The sequence below is a fragment of the Solanum lycopersicum genome, chromosome 4 (genome assembly GCF_036512215.1).
Source record: "Solanum lycopersicum chromosome 4, SLM_r2.1".
NCBI classification, from domain to species: Eukaryota; Viridiplantae; Streptophyta; class Magnoliopsida; order Solanales; family Solanaceae; genus Solanum; species Solanum lycopersicum.
This window is the reverse complement of record NC_090803.1, coordinates 48,479,081-48,498,086: the sequence shown is the minus strand read 5'-3', so window position 1 is coordinate 48,498,086 and position 19,006 is coordinate 48,479,081. Positions and strand designations below refer to the sequence as shown.

Sequence of the window (19,006 nt, the reverse complement as noted above, 5' to 3'; positions counted from 1 at the left end):
ACAAGGATCACACACTCACAAAGTTGGCCACAAAAGAGGTATAATGTAAAGTTGTTTCACACTCTTTGAAGTTGCCTAAGATTATATCATGATATTGCATCAATTAGTCAATTTGACCAACTGGAAAAATTCTAGGTGTTATGTTGCATGGTTCACGGTAAGATCATCACACAAGGCATTGACACCAATAGCAAACAAGACTCCACACTTCCGCTAGTGTGCAATGTTCATAAAAAGAGACTCAATTTGATAATTGGATAGTCATAACGAGATACAAAAATTTCATATATTGTCTATGCAACTGCATTTGGCCTCCTCATAGTCATATATTCATTTTTGTTTGATTATGAGTACAATTCAAGTCATCAGTATTGATCACGACCGATACTCATATTTTCAAATGAACAACCACATTTAAACACTATCAAGAGGTGGAATTTATTTCTAAAGGGTCAAAAAATCAGTTCACTATTTAAAATAGAAATACAAGCTTAAACCTGCAGAAACTAGCATCAACACGGTTATATCTCAAAAACCGTTTATATTCATTAGAATAGTCAAACAAGGTGGGCCTCACCCTACCATATATAAAAATAGTTTGTCCTCAAATGCAAACAAAAATAATATCTAGAAGTCAAGAAAAATAAGACAGAAAGGGAGATAAAGATAGATCTTATTTACTCAGTCGCTCAATTTGTCTGAGCGTCAGTGCTCGGTGCATTATTAGGAGTACTGGATCCACTAGGAGCTTCTATGGACATCTCGGTCAGCGATGTTTGGATCAAGGACTGTACAACAGTCTCCTCGATCAGGAAGGTCTCCGTAAATGCTATCCTCTCTCACCTCAATCTGATCTTCATTGGTCTCTATCGTTCCATCCCTATGTATGTCTCCGGTGGTACCTTGAGAAATCACAGAAGCCTCTGGGGCATCAACATCATCAGAAGCCTCCAATACGGAAGTGAAGTTAATAACTTTAAATAGTCCACGTCCTATCTCATATGAATAACTTAAACTTTAAAAGTCGTCATCTCAGAAGACTCCCCCTGTCTTCTCTCATAAGTTGTAACTCTAGCAACCAAATCATCAATAGAAGCTCGGAGGGGGGTAAGTGCAGTAAGAATTACAACCTCAATCATCCATGGCAGAGAAGCCTCCAATCTAGTAGCTCTCACATTAGACGAGTGGACCAGGTGCCCCATCTTCAACTCAAATGAGTAACTCTGAATAAAAATATATAATCAATTCACCCTAAAATAGGAAACTTAAGTCATTAAAATATTTAACAAAATAAATAAAGACTTCTTAAACTCTATTGTCTATCAATTAAACCTTTAAATGAAAAAGATGGAATTCGAAATAAAGGAGGTTCACCATATTGATGATACAACCACCACTACAAGTCCTATTGATGATACAACATTTTACCCACGCTGCCAGAACTGTCCTATACTTTGTCGTCATATAAAACGCCTTAACTAAGTGCACTATTTTATGCTAAAAATCACAAAGAAATCATCTAAAAAGTATGATCCTTTCTACCCATGATGGATGCATGGTGTATGGGGGATGTGAGTTATCGAAGCTCTCCCCTAAATCGGTGCTCAAAATTACTACCAAAATATACTAGCTCATATGTTTAAAAATATAACATTTTTTGTGGTTTGAGATATTACTCAAAAATCTTTCTCCTAAAAGAGTAGGTACTCAAACTGCTCGAAACGCTTTTAGAAATCTTAGTTTCCTCTTATGTGAAAACATTTACTCTTGGGAATACTTGGTTCCCATATATCATATAATAGAAAATGGACTTTACTCTTACTTTTACTCAACTTAAAGTTTAAGTCTTAAAATAAAGTTAAAATGTTTGTAAATACTTCAAAAAATATTGTACATGCCACATTATCAACGTGAAAAACTCAATGCAAGGTTTTCAATAACAATAAATACAACTCAAGAACTTCAATGATACTCTTCCTCTCAAAGGTACTCAAGTTCAAGAGGAAGTTATGGGCATGAACAACTTGACTTGAGGGTCTACATAACAACTCTTCTCATTCTCATACTACCTTTCTCAGAACTTAGTTCAAATCATTATTGATCTCAAATGATTCACAATTGAACTCAAATGATTTCTTGAACTCGACTCTTAACTCTCTCTTAAATGTGTATTATGAATTCAAGAGTTATGGTTATTGATCTGAAGTATCTTGTAATTATAAAGTATACTCATGAATACATTCTACTCACATGCTCGAGTCTTGAAACAAGAAACTAGAATTTGGAGACGACTCCTAAAAAGACTTAAAGAGACTTTCTTAAAAATGTTTGTAAGAACTCTCAAAACTTGACCCTCAACTCTACCTTGAATCTGATTTATGTATTCAAGGTTGTGATTTGGGATAGGAAAGATCTTGTGATGTTTAAGAATGTTTTTTCATAGTTAAACATGAGAAACCATCAAGACATCACGTTGGGAAGCAAGTCCGCGACGCGAAGATGCATTTTAATATTTGATCGCAAATTAAATTTTGAGGCAGAGAGGTTCACGAACTCTTCACGATGCGAAGAAAATTTCTGTGGAAGGGGAATATAGGTCCAGAATGTGGAGCAAGGTGCCCGATTTGCCCGACTTTTTACTTTTTCATTTTCTGACCCCAATTTGCGTAAATTCGATTCTTTTTCTCAGTTCTTCATTAGACATTAATACCCATCTCATGAATACAAAACCTACTCATATACAACTTTAAAATTGACATGATTTCATGAAGAACTAAATCCATTTTCGAGAACATAATTCAAGAATATAATACTTTCAACTTTCTAGAACGATTTTAACACTAACATTAACATGATTGGCGTTTGGGTGAACAAACCAAACACTATAAAAGCTTGCATACTTAATCTTTTTACACGTTTAGGGAAATTTAAATGACCTCCTAAGGTTTTTTAGGACTAAAATACTCCTAAAGAAATAAATAAAAAGAGCTGGGAGTTGGAATAATTTTTCAGCAGGCACTGAGGTCTGCATTGGCTACATAACACGGAGCTATCGCGGAGCTGCTACCAGGTTTGTGTGTCGTTTGTAAATTAGTCATAACTTTTTACTCAGATCTTGAAATTTAGAAAACTCGGTGGCGTTGGAAAGAGGATTCGAAAGGATATAACTTTCAATGTTGTAGCTCACCTGACACATCCATTACTAGGAGTTATGATCGTTTAAAGTTTACCCAAAACTAAGAAAAACTAGGAATGACTTGAATGTTTTTATGTTTGGTTCTTCTTGGAACTCAAGGTGTTACATCTAGTGACCTTAACACTTAGGATGGTTTGATTCTAAGCTCAAAAATTTTATGGGGTGTTACAATATGTCCCCCTTAGGATCATTCATCCTCGAATGACGACTAAACTGGGTATGATCCTTAAGTTCGGATTCAATACCTCTCTATAAGGAATCATCTCAAACTATTATTCTTTACCACCACATTGGGCTCATATAAAGATCCACCAAATATTTAACAACACCACATTAAAGCTTAGTACTCCAACAACTCATTGGAATCCTACTAACCAACTCCTTTGGATCCAACTAAGGGTTGTCATTTAACTATTTTTCATAGTAAAACTTTAGCCTCCTCTTTTATGACTTCTGATGGAATTACCACACCATCATCATTACAATAAGACCATCAACCTTCTATTTCTAACATCACTCCCTTACTAAAAGGACGACTTAAAGGATATCTCTCATACTTTGTGGAAATTATTACTATCTTACTCTCAAACACTTGACTTGATTTCTCATCTTGACATCTCCCCCTTCGATCTAAATCTAACACTTAAAAGTTATGGACCTATTCCACATTGAAAACTCAATTATGATATCTAGCCAAACCTGGAAAATTATAACTTAATTGGAACCTCATCTAGTAGCATACCATATCGGCACACCTCTTAATTCTCTTGTTACTCTTGTGACATAGCCAAACCTTACTTCCCTTATCTAAACTTTAGGGTCTCTCACTTGTACCACTCGTATCTATTGCATCTAATCACCTAAATTCCTGGATCACCTACTCTATGTTAGCTCTTTTAGTTCAAATTTCAACATAACATCATCAACCTCATGTTTCCATTCTTTGGATCGTGACACTCATCTCAAATTCAAGCTTAATGTTCATTACTAAACTTGAATAGCAATACAATTGTCGCCAACTATTCTATACCTCATTGTTTGATTAGTTCTATAATCTTATGAGCATCATGACTCTCTCAAACAGATCATAATCCTAGCTTAGATCTAACACTTTATCAATAATTTTGCTCTTCTATACACACTTACACTTGGTCATTACTTACACAATGATACTTCATCGAAAACTTCTTTCTAGACAAAACACACTTTACCTCCTATGGTGTAATCTTTCCAACTTACAACTTCTTAGTCAACTCATAAGGGAAAACTCATCATTCATAACTTACTAGGGGCATGACTATAATAATATAGCTCTTCAAAACACTATCTCCCTTTCAGGGATTACTAAATTTTACATACTTTCCTCTAACTCTGGTCTCTGCCACTATTACTGCTTATGATCTCGTAACTCATACTACCTTTTCAGGTGAAAATACTACCCAATCTCTAAAAATACCTCCTCATAAGTATCTCAACAGAAACAAGACTTAAGGAAAATAGTATAGTTCACTTTTAGCTCAAATGTATGATTCATATGATTATGGGTGGATTCCTCTTAAACTGAACACTTGACTTACTCTTCGCTAAGAATAACTCGTTGATAAAGGACTAACTATTCTTTTCAATCACCTCTAGTATGATGGGTAGTCGAATGAGTGAATATGAGAAACACATGACTAAGTATAAAATCAATATGACATACCTCTATTGCACAATTAAAAGTATGAAAGAAGAGAAACTTTTCTTAAATATGCAGTCCCTCATTTATGGAAGTGGAGCCCTCATAACCATAATCAAGATCCTATTGTCATGACTTCATAGACACCTTGAGACTCTTGAAATCTATGCTCTGATACCAAGTTTGTCACAATTCGGTCTACATCCTGGAAGTGACTGACAGTCGAAGACCATTATTGGTCCACGGGCGAACCCTCATCCTGGTTGACTACAAGTACAAGATTAACTCAAGCATGAAAAAATTTAAAAACTGAATAAAATTCATGAAACTTACAAATCTTTAACTCAAATGAGTAATTCTGAATAGAAAAATATATTTAACTCACCCTAAAATAGGCAACTTAAGTCTTTAAAATATTTAAGAAAATAAATGAAGACTTGTGAAACTCTATTGTCTATCTATAAAGCCTCTAAATGACAAAGATGACAGTTGAGATAAGACCCACGACTTCCTAAAAATTTATTTAACTGAATGTTAAATGAAATCCTCTGGAAGAAAGGAAGTTTACCATAACTAACTCAAACTGCATGTGGTGTCAACGAAGCTCATTTTGATCATGACCCTAAATACATGTATCTACATCATGAAAGGATGCAGGGCAAATTGCTCAGTACGTGAAATGTACGAGCATGTAAGGGGAATTCTAAAATATAAACATAAACTTGAACTTGATAAAAGAAAATAAACATACTTACCTATCTTCAAACTTACTCAACTCAAGAATACTCAAGGATACTTAAAACTACTCAACTTACTCAACTCAGAAGTATTCAAGGATAAGATACTCAACTCTAGGTACTTAACTTTGAATACTCAACTCAAAAGACTCAACTCATAATACTGAAGGATAAAACAATAGTAAAAGATACCATATATTTCGAAAGTTGTAAAAATATTGATAGCAACTCGATGTATTAAAAAAATATAATAAACTCAATTTGTATATAAAAATACAATATAACTCTATGGGAGTTTCTATAACCGACAACCACCACTATGAACCGTAGTGATGATACAATGTCTTGCCCACGCTCCCAAAAATGTCCTATTCTTTGTCATTATATAGAACGCCTTAACTTAGTGTATCCACTAGTCTATGCTAAATAGCACTAAGGAGTTATCTAAAAAGTATGACCCTTTCTACCCATGATGGCTACATGGTTTTTGGGGGTTGTGAGTTATCGAAATTCTCCCTCATATCGGTGCTCAATATTGCTCCCAAAATGTACTAGCTCATATGTTTATAGCTTTTTGTATGGTTTGAGATAATTACTCAAAAAGCTTTCTCTTAAAATGGATGGTACTCAAATTGCTCAAAGCTTTTTTGAAATCTCAGTTTCCTCTAATCTTAAATGTGAAAATATTTACTTTTAGGATACTTAGTTTCCATATATCATTTTAAAGAAAATGAACGTTACTTTTACTTTTTACTCAACTCAAAGTTTAGGTATTAAGAAAAATTAAAATGTTTGTAAAAGACTTCTTAAAATGTTGTTCATGCCAAATTATGGGCATAAATGAGTCAATGCATGGTTTTCAATAACCATAAATAAAACTTTAATGATGCTACTCCTCTCAAAGGTAATAAAGTTCATGCGGAATTATGGGTATGAACGATTCGACTCAAGGGTATACATAATAATACAGAATTCGTGAATACAACTCTTCTCATTCTCATACTTGCTTTCTCAAAACTTAGTTCAAATTGATAGTTCATCTCAATGGATTCACAATTGAACTCAAAAATCTCTCTTGAATATGAATTATAAATTCAAGAGTTATGGTTCATGATATGAATGATCTTGTAATGATAAAGTAGACTCATGAATACATTATCCTCACTCTCATACTCACTTGCTCGAGTCTTAAAACAAGTTACTAGAAATTGTGGGAGACTCCTCAAAAAGACTCAAAGTGACTTTCTAAAAAATGTTTGAAAGATCTCGTGATGTATTGAAGGTTGTGATTTGTGATAGGAAAGACCTTGTGATGATGTTTAGTAGTGTTTGTAGATTGTTAAACATGAGAAATGATCAAGAAGTCATTGTTTGGAAGCAAGTCCTCAAATAAGAGATGAATTTAAATATTTGATCGCGAATTAACTTTTGAGATAGAGAGGTTTGTGATCTCTCAGCGATTTGAAAAAAATTTCCGTGAAAAGGGAAGGCAAGTCTGCGACGCGGGGCAAGGTGCCCGAGTCACGCAACTTATTCCTTATTTGTTTTCTAACCCCAACATGCCTAACTTTGATTCTTTTTCCTAATCACTCTTTAGATTTAGATACCCAACATATGAACATAAGAATCTACTCATATAAAACTCTATCATTGACATGATTTCATCAAGAACTCAACAATCTCATCTAAACTCAAGAACTAAAGTCAATTTCAAGAACATCATAATTTCAATTTTGTAAAATGACTTTAACGCTGAAATTAACATGATTGGCATGTGGGTGAACAACCCAAAATTATGTTAGCTTACATACATGAAAGAACCATCTTCTTGAAGAACTTGACGTAAAATCTTGGAGGATGAATCCTAGCCTTAGCATTTCATGAATTTCTATACATTTAAGACAATTTAGATGACATCCTAAGGGTTCATAGGACTAAAATAACCCTAAAGAAATAAATAAAATGAGTTGGGTCGGAATAATTTTTCAGCAGGCAATGAGGTACGTATTGGCTCCGTAACGCGGAGCAGCTGCCAGGTTTGCACATTGTTTGTAAATAAGTCATAACATTTTAATCAGACTTCAAAATTTAGCAAACTTGGTGGCGTTGAAAGATGATTTGAATGGATTTAATTCTCAATATTGTAGATAACCTAAATCATCCTGTACTATGACTTATGGTCATTTGAAGTTGACCCAAATCTTAGAAGAACTAGGAATGACTTGAATATTTTTCAGTTTGGTTCTTCTTGGAACTCAAGGTGTTACATCTGGTGACCTTAACACTATGAAAAACTTAAATTCATCGGGAAAATCTTACTCACAATAAAAGATGGTTCAAGTCTAAGCTAAAAACATTTCTTGGGTGTTACAGTGTTAAATCTAACAACTGTCCAGATTGTGTTCCTATTTTTGAAAACTCAACTAATACTATTTAGGTCCTATAGGCTACCCAAAGTTCTTTAATGGTGTTTTTGGTGATTTTATTTCATGTTGTCGTTTGAGTTGTTTAGAGATTTGATTTTTTTTTCATTTTGGAAATACAAGCTCAGTAAGTCGATTATGACCTTTTCACAAAGTTAATTTTAAAATTCTCGACGTATATTCCACATTCCATTTGTGCCTTAATTTGAGTTTGTCTCCAACTATTGCAATTTTATTGTTTAAACATTTGTATTGATGTTGTGATCAATATTTTGTTAGTGTGGTAGTGATTGGAGTTGCTTCAGAAGTTGAAAGCTACCGCCTACAAAATTTGAGCATGCTTGAGTAGTTTTGAGGTAGGATACTATCTACTTTATAGTTAGACAAAATTTATAAAGAGTGACAAATAAAATTTGGCTTCGTTCGATGATATTATTAACTATAGTATCGGTAATCTTTCAACAATTATTTAGTCAACATAGGTTAATAAACTTAGATGGAAAACTAATTGTGGTGGCAGTACTCTATAGACTTTTAAATATAAGATATTATAATACTCTATTAGTCACTTTTTCTCATAAAAACAATATTGGTCAATCTAGAGCTCTAATTCCAACTTGTCATCATTCAATTTCATAGGTCATGATTAAACCTATTGTATTTCAACTCTAGGTAAGCCTAAACTATAGCCTAGAACGAAAAATAATGGGCTATCACATGGAAGATATCAATAAGGAGTCACAAAATAATGAGAAGAAAAATGAATAACCAAAAACTAAGCCATGTTTTTTCCGTCTGTCTTTATAAATTTTGGCTAACTATAACCAATCATCTAATCTAAATAAAAGTACAATGAGTCACACCCAAGACCGTCGTGATTGACACTCACACTAAATATACGGTGGGAGAACCACTACTACCACCCAAACAAGCAACTAAACCAAAAACTAAGACATTAAAGATATGGAAGCAATTAAGGAGTTCTCATTAACTCCAAAAGTTTAATAAAACAAATAAACTAACAAGAATACAAAAATACAAGTCCTAGAACCTGAAATTCAATGTACCCATACTCTAACAATGACAAGTCTAAGAACAAGGGGTACAACCACATAACTAAACAACAACCTTAAACAAATAGTCTGAGTCTCAAGAGAGTGAACTTATAGAAGAGAGATCCCTAGAAGCCTTTAAGAACTGACTTACCCTTGAATCTGGTAGCGCTAAATGATTAAAAAACACTAAGGTCTATCAATAGCCGCCTGACATCAGTAAATAACCGATCATCTAATCTAAATAAAAGTACAATAGTCATGACCGAGACCGTCGTAATTGGCACCCACACTAACTATACGGTGGGAGAAGCACTACTACAACCCAAACAAGCAACTAAACCAAAAACTAAGACATTAAAGATACGGAAGCAATTAAGGAGTTCTCATTAACTCCAAAAGTTTAATAAAACAAACAAACAAACAAGAATAGGAAAATACAAGTCCTAGAACCTTAAATTCAATGTACCCATACTCTAACAATGACAAGTCTAAGAACAAAGGGTACAACCACATAACTAAACAACAACCTTAAACAAATAGTCTGAGTCTGAAGAGGGTGAACTTATAGAAGAGAGATCCCTAGAAGCCTTAAAGAACTGACTCACCCTTCAATCTGGTAGCGCTCAATGATAAAAAAAAACTAAGGTCTATCAATAGCCGCCGGAAGATGTACTATACTCAAAAAAAAAAAAGCAAGTGCATTATCAGTACACAACTACCTTGTACTGGTAGGATCACACAACTATCCCATTACGTGAAACATATATAAATGATTACAACAATATAATCATACAACATATCGAACATATACAATATTGAATATCACAAGTATGTCAAGTAGTTAGTCCTCTCATGGAAACTAATTTAATGGTCCTCTTATGGAACACAAACTCAAACTGGTAGTGCACCAGTACGCGATAGCAGATCCAAAGTTAGCTTGCCGGAACGTGGCAATCACATCCAAATTTTATGCCAGAACGTCGCAATCGATACTAGTTAACTTGCCGGAATGTGGCAATCCGATCCCATCAACACACCACAATCACATACACAAGTATATTCTCAATAATCATACGATCAACAAGTGATTCATGGCGTATAATTATTCGTTCATACTCTTTTAAAATTAGTGTGATCAATAATGCATCATTAAAATACATATATACATGCATCATAATGAAACAAGAATAAACATACATCACACAATAATGAAATCACAGCCATCATCTACCTCGAATCCAAGCTTGAATCCCCTAAGACCCTTGAATCTCCCTTTTTCGGGCTCAATTCTCTTAATGTACGTCTACAAACAATTAATATATACAAGGATCAAGAATCAAAGGTCTAATTATCCGAATTATAACAAACCCAATAACCCTAGACAAAACCCTAGATCTCCATACCTAGATTATGGCTTTTGCCACTATAAATTCTAGATCAAAACCTTTCCCCATCGATAATAACCCAATAAAATAGGTTCTACAGATCAAAAATGGATACGAGGAGTTAAAATCTTTCCTTTATCCTCAAGAATAGTCGAAAACCGTAAAAAAAAACCTAGGATCGTTCCATAGCTCTCAAAGTCAAAATGCAAAAAATAACGTCTTTGGATTTATTTACGACTTTAAATCGCATCAGACATTCTACGGTGGACCCCATCCTTCTCTGGAGTCCCTAATTCCACTGTGGCGGCTTGCCCGGAGACAAAATTTTACCCGTTCACTCTAAGATCAATTTCGGGAGTTCTACTTGCTCGAATTAAATTACATAAAGTGGTATGGGTTACTTATCATGTTGTCTATCCATTCATGTAATCAAATTCATAATTACATCTCTCATTCCTTATTATATTTTTCTAGACCTCACTGACTCAGATTTTGTTCAAATTTGGACTAGGTTAGGAATTTCAAGTTACTACCAAAAATTTTTCTGGCCCAATTCTTTTCCCGTTGGCTTTTCTATAACGACGGAACTCACTCGTTACAAGAACTTTTTTTCTTATATTGAAACAATCATTGTGGAGATATTATCTTTAATTGAGCTTAGAAAAATAGGAACTTATATGGTCTGTTGTTATATTTTACACCTTACTATTTTGGCATTATTTTAGCATCAAAATTATCAAATTCTAAAAATTCATTCCACGAAGGAATAATAATTTGAACTCGGTGAAGCTATCAAGAAAATTCAGGTGATTAAGGTATGTATGCTTTTTGAAATAATTCGTTGAAATTCGTAGAAAAGACACATGAATTAAACACATTAAATGATATTTCATGTCGAAGTTCATTGAAGTAGTTTATTAGACATTTGAAGCATGTTGATTTTGGGATCAGTATTTTTGCAAACTATGAAGATGAAAAGTACTATTAAAGTTCGACAAAATCTCAAATAATAAATGTCATAACTAGACCGATGTGCCTCGTTATTAGATTTTACACCTTTATCACATTTATGATTTAAGGTTTTATCAAAAAAAATTAATAGTTTTATCTTTGTGGTCCTTATGCATAAATACCAATCCTAAAACTAACAAGCTCAACTGTCAAATCAGCTAATTCAATGAACTTCAATGGAGGAACATCATTTCAATATGTTGAATTCACTGAGTTCTTTGCGAATTTCGATGAAATTATTTCAAGTATCATGCATATCTTAACCACCTAAATATTCTTTTGTAGCTTTACCGAGTTCAAATTGTTATTCCTTGAATGAATTGAATAAATTGTTATAACTTAATAATTTTGACTTTGAAATAATGCTTCCACAATAAGGTTTTAAATCGAACAACTTGTCAGGTTATGTTCCTATTTTTGGAAGCTCAACTAGAGATAATACGTGTCCCGTAGCAGCTGCCCATAAGATTTTAATGGTGTTTTGTGATTTTATTGAATGTTTTTGGTTTGTTTCGGTCATCAGATTATGTATCATTTTGGAACAAAAGCTCAGTAGTTGATTAGGACCTTTTAACTAAGTTAATTTAGAGATTCTTTATGCGATTCTCATATCTTCGTTTTGACTCAATTTTGAATTCACCTAAAATTATTTCAATTTTGGTGTCTAAACATCTATATTGACATTGTGAACAATAGGTTTTTATCGTGGTGATGATATATATGCTCCAAAAGTAAAAATTCCTTGTGCAACAAATTTGCAGCTCACATGATTAGCTTTAAGGTAGACCACAATCTATTTTCTTGTTAACCAAAGTTATAAAGATAAAAGGGAAAAACTTGACTCTAGAGTATTATTAATTATAATGTTGGGGATCTGTTGATAATTATTCTGCCAACATGAACTACTTTAACTTATAAATCTAATCAATTGTGGCGGTGATGGCCTATAGCCTCTTGGAAATAGAATATAGATGTATCTACATTGATCCATAGAAGTATATCGAGCATCTAGTCTCAATAAGAATACAAGGGTTTTACAAATAGACTACGTACAAATTTGTCATATTGAAATTGACCTTCAGGAGGCATTATACTTAGCCAAGCTCTCAATACTAGAAACGTAATCTTTCAGTTGTTAGATTTGCACCTTTCTTTTCTAGCATTATTTAAGCGTCAAATTTTTTAAGTTCTAGCAATTCATCTCTCATTTTATCCGTTCAATAAATAATCATTTGAACTCAGTGAACTTATAAAAGAAAATTCAGGTGTTAAAGGCATGTATGCTTCTTGAAATTATTTGTGAAAATTCGTAGAAAGTTCACTTAAAGTCAACACATTGCAATGATAATCCCTGTTGAAATTCACTGAAGTAGCTGGTTGGACATTTGGAGCTTGTTGTTTTTGGAATCAATATTTCTACATTAGGGCCATAAAGATGAACGTTACCAGGATTGTTTAACAAAACCTCAAATTACAAATATCATAACTAGACCAACTGTGGGTCTCTGTCATAAGTAGCTAGTTATGAAATTTATGATTTGAATTTTTGTCAAACTTCTTTAATAGTTGTCATCTTTGTGGTGCATATGAAGAAATACCGATTTCAAATACAACAAGCTCCAAATGTTCAACCAGTTACTTCAATGAACTTCAACGGGAAACATCATTTAATTATGTTAAATTCAAGTAGCTTCTCTAAGAGTTTCAACTAATTATTTAAAGGAGCAAACATACCTCAACTACTTGAATTTTCTTTATAGCTTCACCAAGTTCAAATGGTTATTCCTTGAACGAATCGAATGAACATAATGGATTGCTAGAACTTGGAAATTTTGACGCTAAAATAATGACAGATATGCAAAGTGTCAAATCTAGCAAATGTTCCTGATTTTGGAAGCTGAACTAAAAATTATTTCTGCATCGAATGGGCTGCCTAAGGTTCTTCATTGATGTTTTGGTAATTTTATTGCATGTTGTCACTTGGGATGTTTTGAGCATAGATTTGTGTTTAATTTTAGGACCCCATAATTAATCGACTTACTGAGCTTGTGTCTTGAAATAGAACATACTCGAAATATCCCAAATGATAAGATTTTATAAAATCACCATAAACACTATTAGTGAACCTAGGGTAGCCCCATGTGCTTCAACTATCAATTCAATATGTAGTCATGTCAATTTCGAACAATATGCAACGTGAATCACCCAAAAAAGGAGGTCTAGAACACTCATAATCACCTTTTGAAAATGAGGAAGAAAGTTGAAATTGGGATTTATAACTCAACTATCCCATCTAAAATCTTATTTTTGTCGCTTAAAGTCTGCACCAGCAAAATCAGATTTTGCTATTTTTCAAGTCTCCAAATGTATCTTTAAAATTGTTCAAGACTTGATAAAAATAAATTAGATATGTTACCCTCAATAATTTCTACATTACAGACTTAATGGGGAGGTCTAAAATTTCAATCGAGGTCGTCTTGATGAAAAGAATATTTCATGCTCAACCTTCATTTTAAGTCAAAATCTAAAAGGGGTTCGAAATGAGCCTGAAAAATTCGAGATTCTCATGATGGGTCCTTCCATATCAAACTCGACTTTTTAGAGCTAATATAACCGTCTAAATTGCATTATGAAACTGTCTTTATGGAGTTTTAATTGTACTCAATTGTTCAAACTTCAGAAGCTCTGAAACATAGAAAGTTACACAAAATTCAAACTAACAATTTGACGATCGAAGTGTTAGTCTCAGATAGTCATAAATGACTTGAGGTCACTATAGGGATGCTCTAAACACTGAAAAAAGATGAGAATTAAAAAAAAATGATCCGGAGGATCATTACATCAAAGATCCGCCCTTATTATTATACTATGATTTTTTCTCAATAAAAAATATAAGGACATTGCTTTATAATAGAATGTATAGTAAATTAATTCAATCAGTTAAATAACTTAATGCCAATTATCAAACTAACATATTGTAAATAACTTATAATAACTCTCTTATATTGTTCTCCTTACCTAACAAATAAATATATTGATCAAATAGTATGTAGTAATAATAGGAGCATTCAATTTTAAAACTGTTGTAAAGATATTACCATGACTTTTCAGTAAATTATACTTTTAAAGGTCATTCTCCAAAAAAAAAAATGAAATTATCTACAATATACTAAATGTGATATGGATAAAATCAAATATGAGCTACTACAATGCCATAGTAAGGGAAAATAAATCAAGCTCTAACAATCATATTAGAGATGATGTAGCATAGTTAAGGAGTGAAATTATTTTTTCAACATTGAGATCATAGAACAAAAAACTATGAACTTACCATATGAGAAAATGGAGACTTGGGTAAATTTTTTCCGTCAAGTTTTCAATTCTATCACTTCTCCTTGAAGTAACTGTAAAGATATACACATGACAAATTAATAAATAAATAAAACTCACATCAACCATAAAGCGGAAGAACACTAAATTTCAACAATCAAAAATATTAAAAAATAAAAATAAAATACAAATTGATAAATAAGAAAACGAATAGGAGAAGGAGAAAAAATCCAGAAAAAACTACATTCAATTAATTCTAAACTAAGTGCATGCATCATTACTACAACACAAAGGCCAAATACTTAACAAAATGGAATAAAAAAGCAAACCAAACCAAACGAATCAAAATCGACATAATAAGATCTAAAAACAAAATTAAAAAATTAAATCAAAGATATTGGTTGTGAGATACCATTGTAATTCTCGCGGCGGAACTTATGAGAGCGATAGGAAAAACCTACATGAACCAAAAATATTGAAGAAAACTAATTTAGAGTCTGTTTGGCTCAACTTAAAAGCTAGTCAAACTGACTTAAAAGCTGATTTTTGACTTATTTAGCTGTTTGGCAATACTCAAAATAACTTATTTTAAGCCAAGTTAAAAGCTGGGGTAGGGGTGCTTTTTTTTTTTAGCTTATAAGCTGTTTTAAGTTGACCACATTTTTATCTTTTTGCTCTTGATATTTTTATACAATCTCCAAATTACTCATATAACCCTAACATTTCTTTCTTCCATTTTTCCTTTTTCACGTTTGACATAACAACTTCAGCACTGTTATCCAAACGCATACTTATTTTAAAAATAAGTTTCAGCACTTTTAAAAGTACTTTTTAAAGCTGTTTTATTAAACCCATCCAAACGGGCCCTTAATCTAAGGCCTGTGCACCGGCCCAATATAATTGATTATAAACTATTATTTGACAAATTTAATACTAAACTTAATAAAGTCTAGCATAAATAAAGTATTAAAATAACCAAAAAAAAATAAAGGGCATTGAATGTGCTACTTTTTTTTTTAATAGGACTTAAATATAAATATTGTATACCCAAAAAGAATGTATAAACTAAATAGACCCAAAAATATTTTCAAAGTATTATTGCTATTAACATGGGCATATTCATTTTTTAAGTTTCAAGCACTCAAATCTAATATTTAATCTAGTATTGTTTTATTTTTTACAATAATAACATAAAATTTATTTTTTGACTCTAGCAGGAATACTTATTCTTAAAAGTAAATATTTATTTCACAAAGTTTTAAAATCATAAGCGAAGAATTACTATTTAATAATTTAGTGAGACTCTTAGTTTACATTAGTTTCATTTCATTTATCATGTTTCATTTTAATGCTCCTTTAATTAAATTATTTTATTTTAATCTAATATATTTTTAATCATTTTTTTCTTTTAATATTTATTAAAATGTAAAAGTAAAAGTGTTGATTAAATAGAATTTCATGTTAAAAATAATAAATGAACTTTTCAAATAACCTTTTCAAAACAAGAATGGCCCCAACGAGTGGGGGAGTCAAGATTTTTATTGACGGGTTCAAAATCTGGAAAAAAAATAGACTGACGAAGTAGTGAAGAAGGTTTGACATATACTATATATATCTAATAATATATTATAACCTTGAATAAATAATATTATTTTTCGCTGAAGAAGGATCGAATAAAGCCCCTAACCTAAATGCAACTACACCACTAGGCCGCACCATTTTTAGATTGCACGTATAATATTTTTACTCTTTTCATTATCTGGAGTACACATAACCATCAAAATATATATATCAACTTGCTTCAGGTGGTACAATTGCTATAAGTTGAGAATTTTGATAAAATGACTATATTCCCTTTATCGTCCTTAGTTTGTCTTTTGTATATAATACAAAAGAAATATTAATATTATATTTAAATTTATATTAATACACTCTGTAATAAAATATTCAAATTTGGTATAACTACACACTCTAATTTTGAGAATTCACATCTAGACATTTTATATATATTTTGAATATTTCTAGCACTTTTCATATATAAAATTAACTCTATCAGATCAAAATTTAACTAAAAACGACATCTTGATTAGGTATCAACTGAGAATTACACTCTAACAATCCATTATGTCGTTATGAGTGAGCTATTCATAAAAGAAAATGAGCGAGAAAACTTCCAGTTTGAAAAGTTGAAAAATTTAGGCTAGGTTAGAATCAGGTGAAATTTGAGCAAGATGAGTGTTAGGACGATATGGAGAAAATTTTGGTGGAACGTCTAAGTAGAGTTTGTTTTAGTTATTGATAAGACGTTAAGAAGTCATAGCTTTATAGGAATTTTTGGGTGAGTAGAATTCTCGATATCAAACTTGACGTAAAAGCATTAGCTGAAAACGTCAATGTTCGTAGATGTATTGCAAAATAGGCTAATTTGGAAAGATTTTTGAGTTTTTGTTCCATGCACACCGCTACGATGGGTGAATTAATTTCCTCCATAGTGGAAGTTTCCAGCGACGATGTTATAACGAGATTGACCACTATGATGGAGTTAGTCGTTGTAAAATGTAGAAAATTCTTCAAAACTATCCATTTTCATTCAAGAATGTTTTGGAGGACTGCAGGAGTGACCTTGAGTAATTTTCACCACCTGTTTTTTGTCGAAATCATCTGTAAAAGTAAATAAATTACTCCCCTACCTTGGTATTTCAATTCTTAGGCCTTAGACTTTGTGATGGTGATTTTACGAGAGAGTTTCACTTGACTTAACGATGAAAAAATCTGATTTGAATAGAATAATCATGAGATTTTCTTGGGTATTGGGATTATGTTTTGGGTGTGATTTCATGAATTTTAGTTATACAAATATTTCTTTTAGTTGTTAATTACTTACATGTTAGTACATATAATTGGTTCTTCCACCAAGGATTTAGTGTTGGTGTCTCTCACGACAGGCTAGATTGTGAGATAAACACTCCAACTTTTCCCCATATGTATCATGAATACCCAATATTTATGCAATTGATAAATCTTGAAGATGTCTAGATGATCATTTTGCAATTTGGAATGATCCTTTGACATAATAGTGATGAGTGGAGGTGTCTAGATGTGCATACTCAAAATTAAATATTTATTTTTCAAATTATTAATATATGATATTATGTAATAAGAAAAATAATATGTTAATGACCCACAAGGTAATTTTTGAAAAATTTCATAAAATTATCATTTTACTCCTCCTAATATCAACCCCGAGAAATTTGTGATTGGATTTGAATGTTGTTTCGAGGGAGTAAAAAGTTATGAATTATGTAAGTTTCCGCTTTTCAAAATCTACAAATATTAAAGAGTATTTTTTTTAGTGTCTTTTGGAATTTCGAGTGTCGGAATAAAATTTTATTGATTCCACCAGTTTCAGAATGTGCAAATTGGTGTAATAGAGTTGTCATATTCAGATTCAAAGTCTTTTTTGGGATTCGAGGTCCTAAGTTAAAAATTCTTGAGATTTTAAATTTTGAGTTGATTGTGGTCAATATTTGAGATTCGGATGCTTGGATTGTATTTCTGACAATTTCATTTATATTCTAGAACTGATTTTATACATGGTGAAGTCTTGGTCAAATTTTTCCGAAGTCTCGAGCTTGATTTAGACTTTTTAGGTGTTTATGTTCTTGACAAATGAATTTCACAGATTTTGGATCAAAGAGACCTCAGATTCGTGATTCAATAGTTCCATCATGTCCATAACATCAGATATAGTAGATATAATATTTGGTTTGTGTGTACGGGGTTCCGAACAAATCTCAAGAGTCCATTCAGTGATTTTATTTGAATGTATTTTGGTTGGTGTCTGCAAGCCTCACTTTCATGAAAGCGAATTAGGCTTTGCTTTATAGAGAGATCTCATTTGAGTGTGGCTTGGTTAATCGTGGACCTTCGAGGGAGTGAGGGAGGAGTTATATGAGAGCTAGACCAGTCGGATCTTCTTTGGCAGAGTGGAGTGTTCTCGAGTGCTTTTAAGAATGGTTTCATCCATTAGAGCATGAGGGAGGTGAGTCGATTGAGGTTTGAGGGTTGGACACATGGAAGTTTGGTTGTGACTGAGTATGAGTCTTGTTTATGTGATATCCAACATGCTATCACTATTGTAACAGATAAGGCGAAGAGAGTATGTAGGTTTATCAGAGGATTGACTTTATG

At 32.4% G+C, this 19,006-nt stretch overlaps 1 long non-coding RNA gene across 1 annotated transcript; it reads right to left on the bottom strand.

The window, feature by feature from the left end:
- Window positions 1-521: 521 nt before the first annotated feature.
- Window positions 522-15,484, bottom strand: LOC109120100 (uncharacterized). The gene is made up of 3 exons (XR_002027552.3): window positions 15,228-15,484; window positions 14,817-14,889; window positions 522-1,223 (listed from the first exon to the last, which is right to left on the bottom strand). It is a non-coding gene; the product is annotated as an uncharacterized lncRNA (long non-coding RNA).
- Window positions 15,485-19,006: the final 3,522 nt, after the last annotated feature.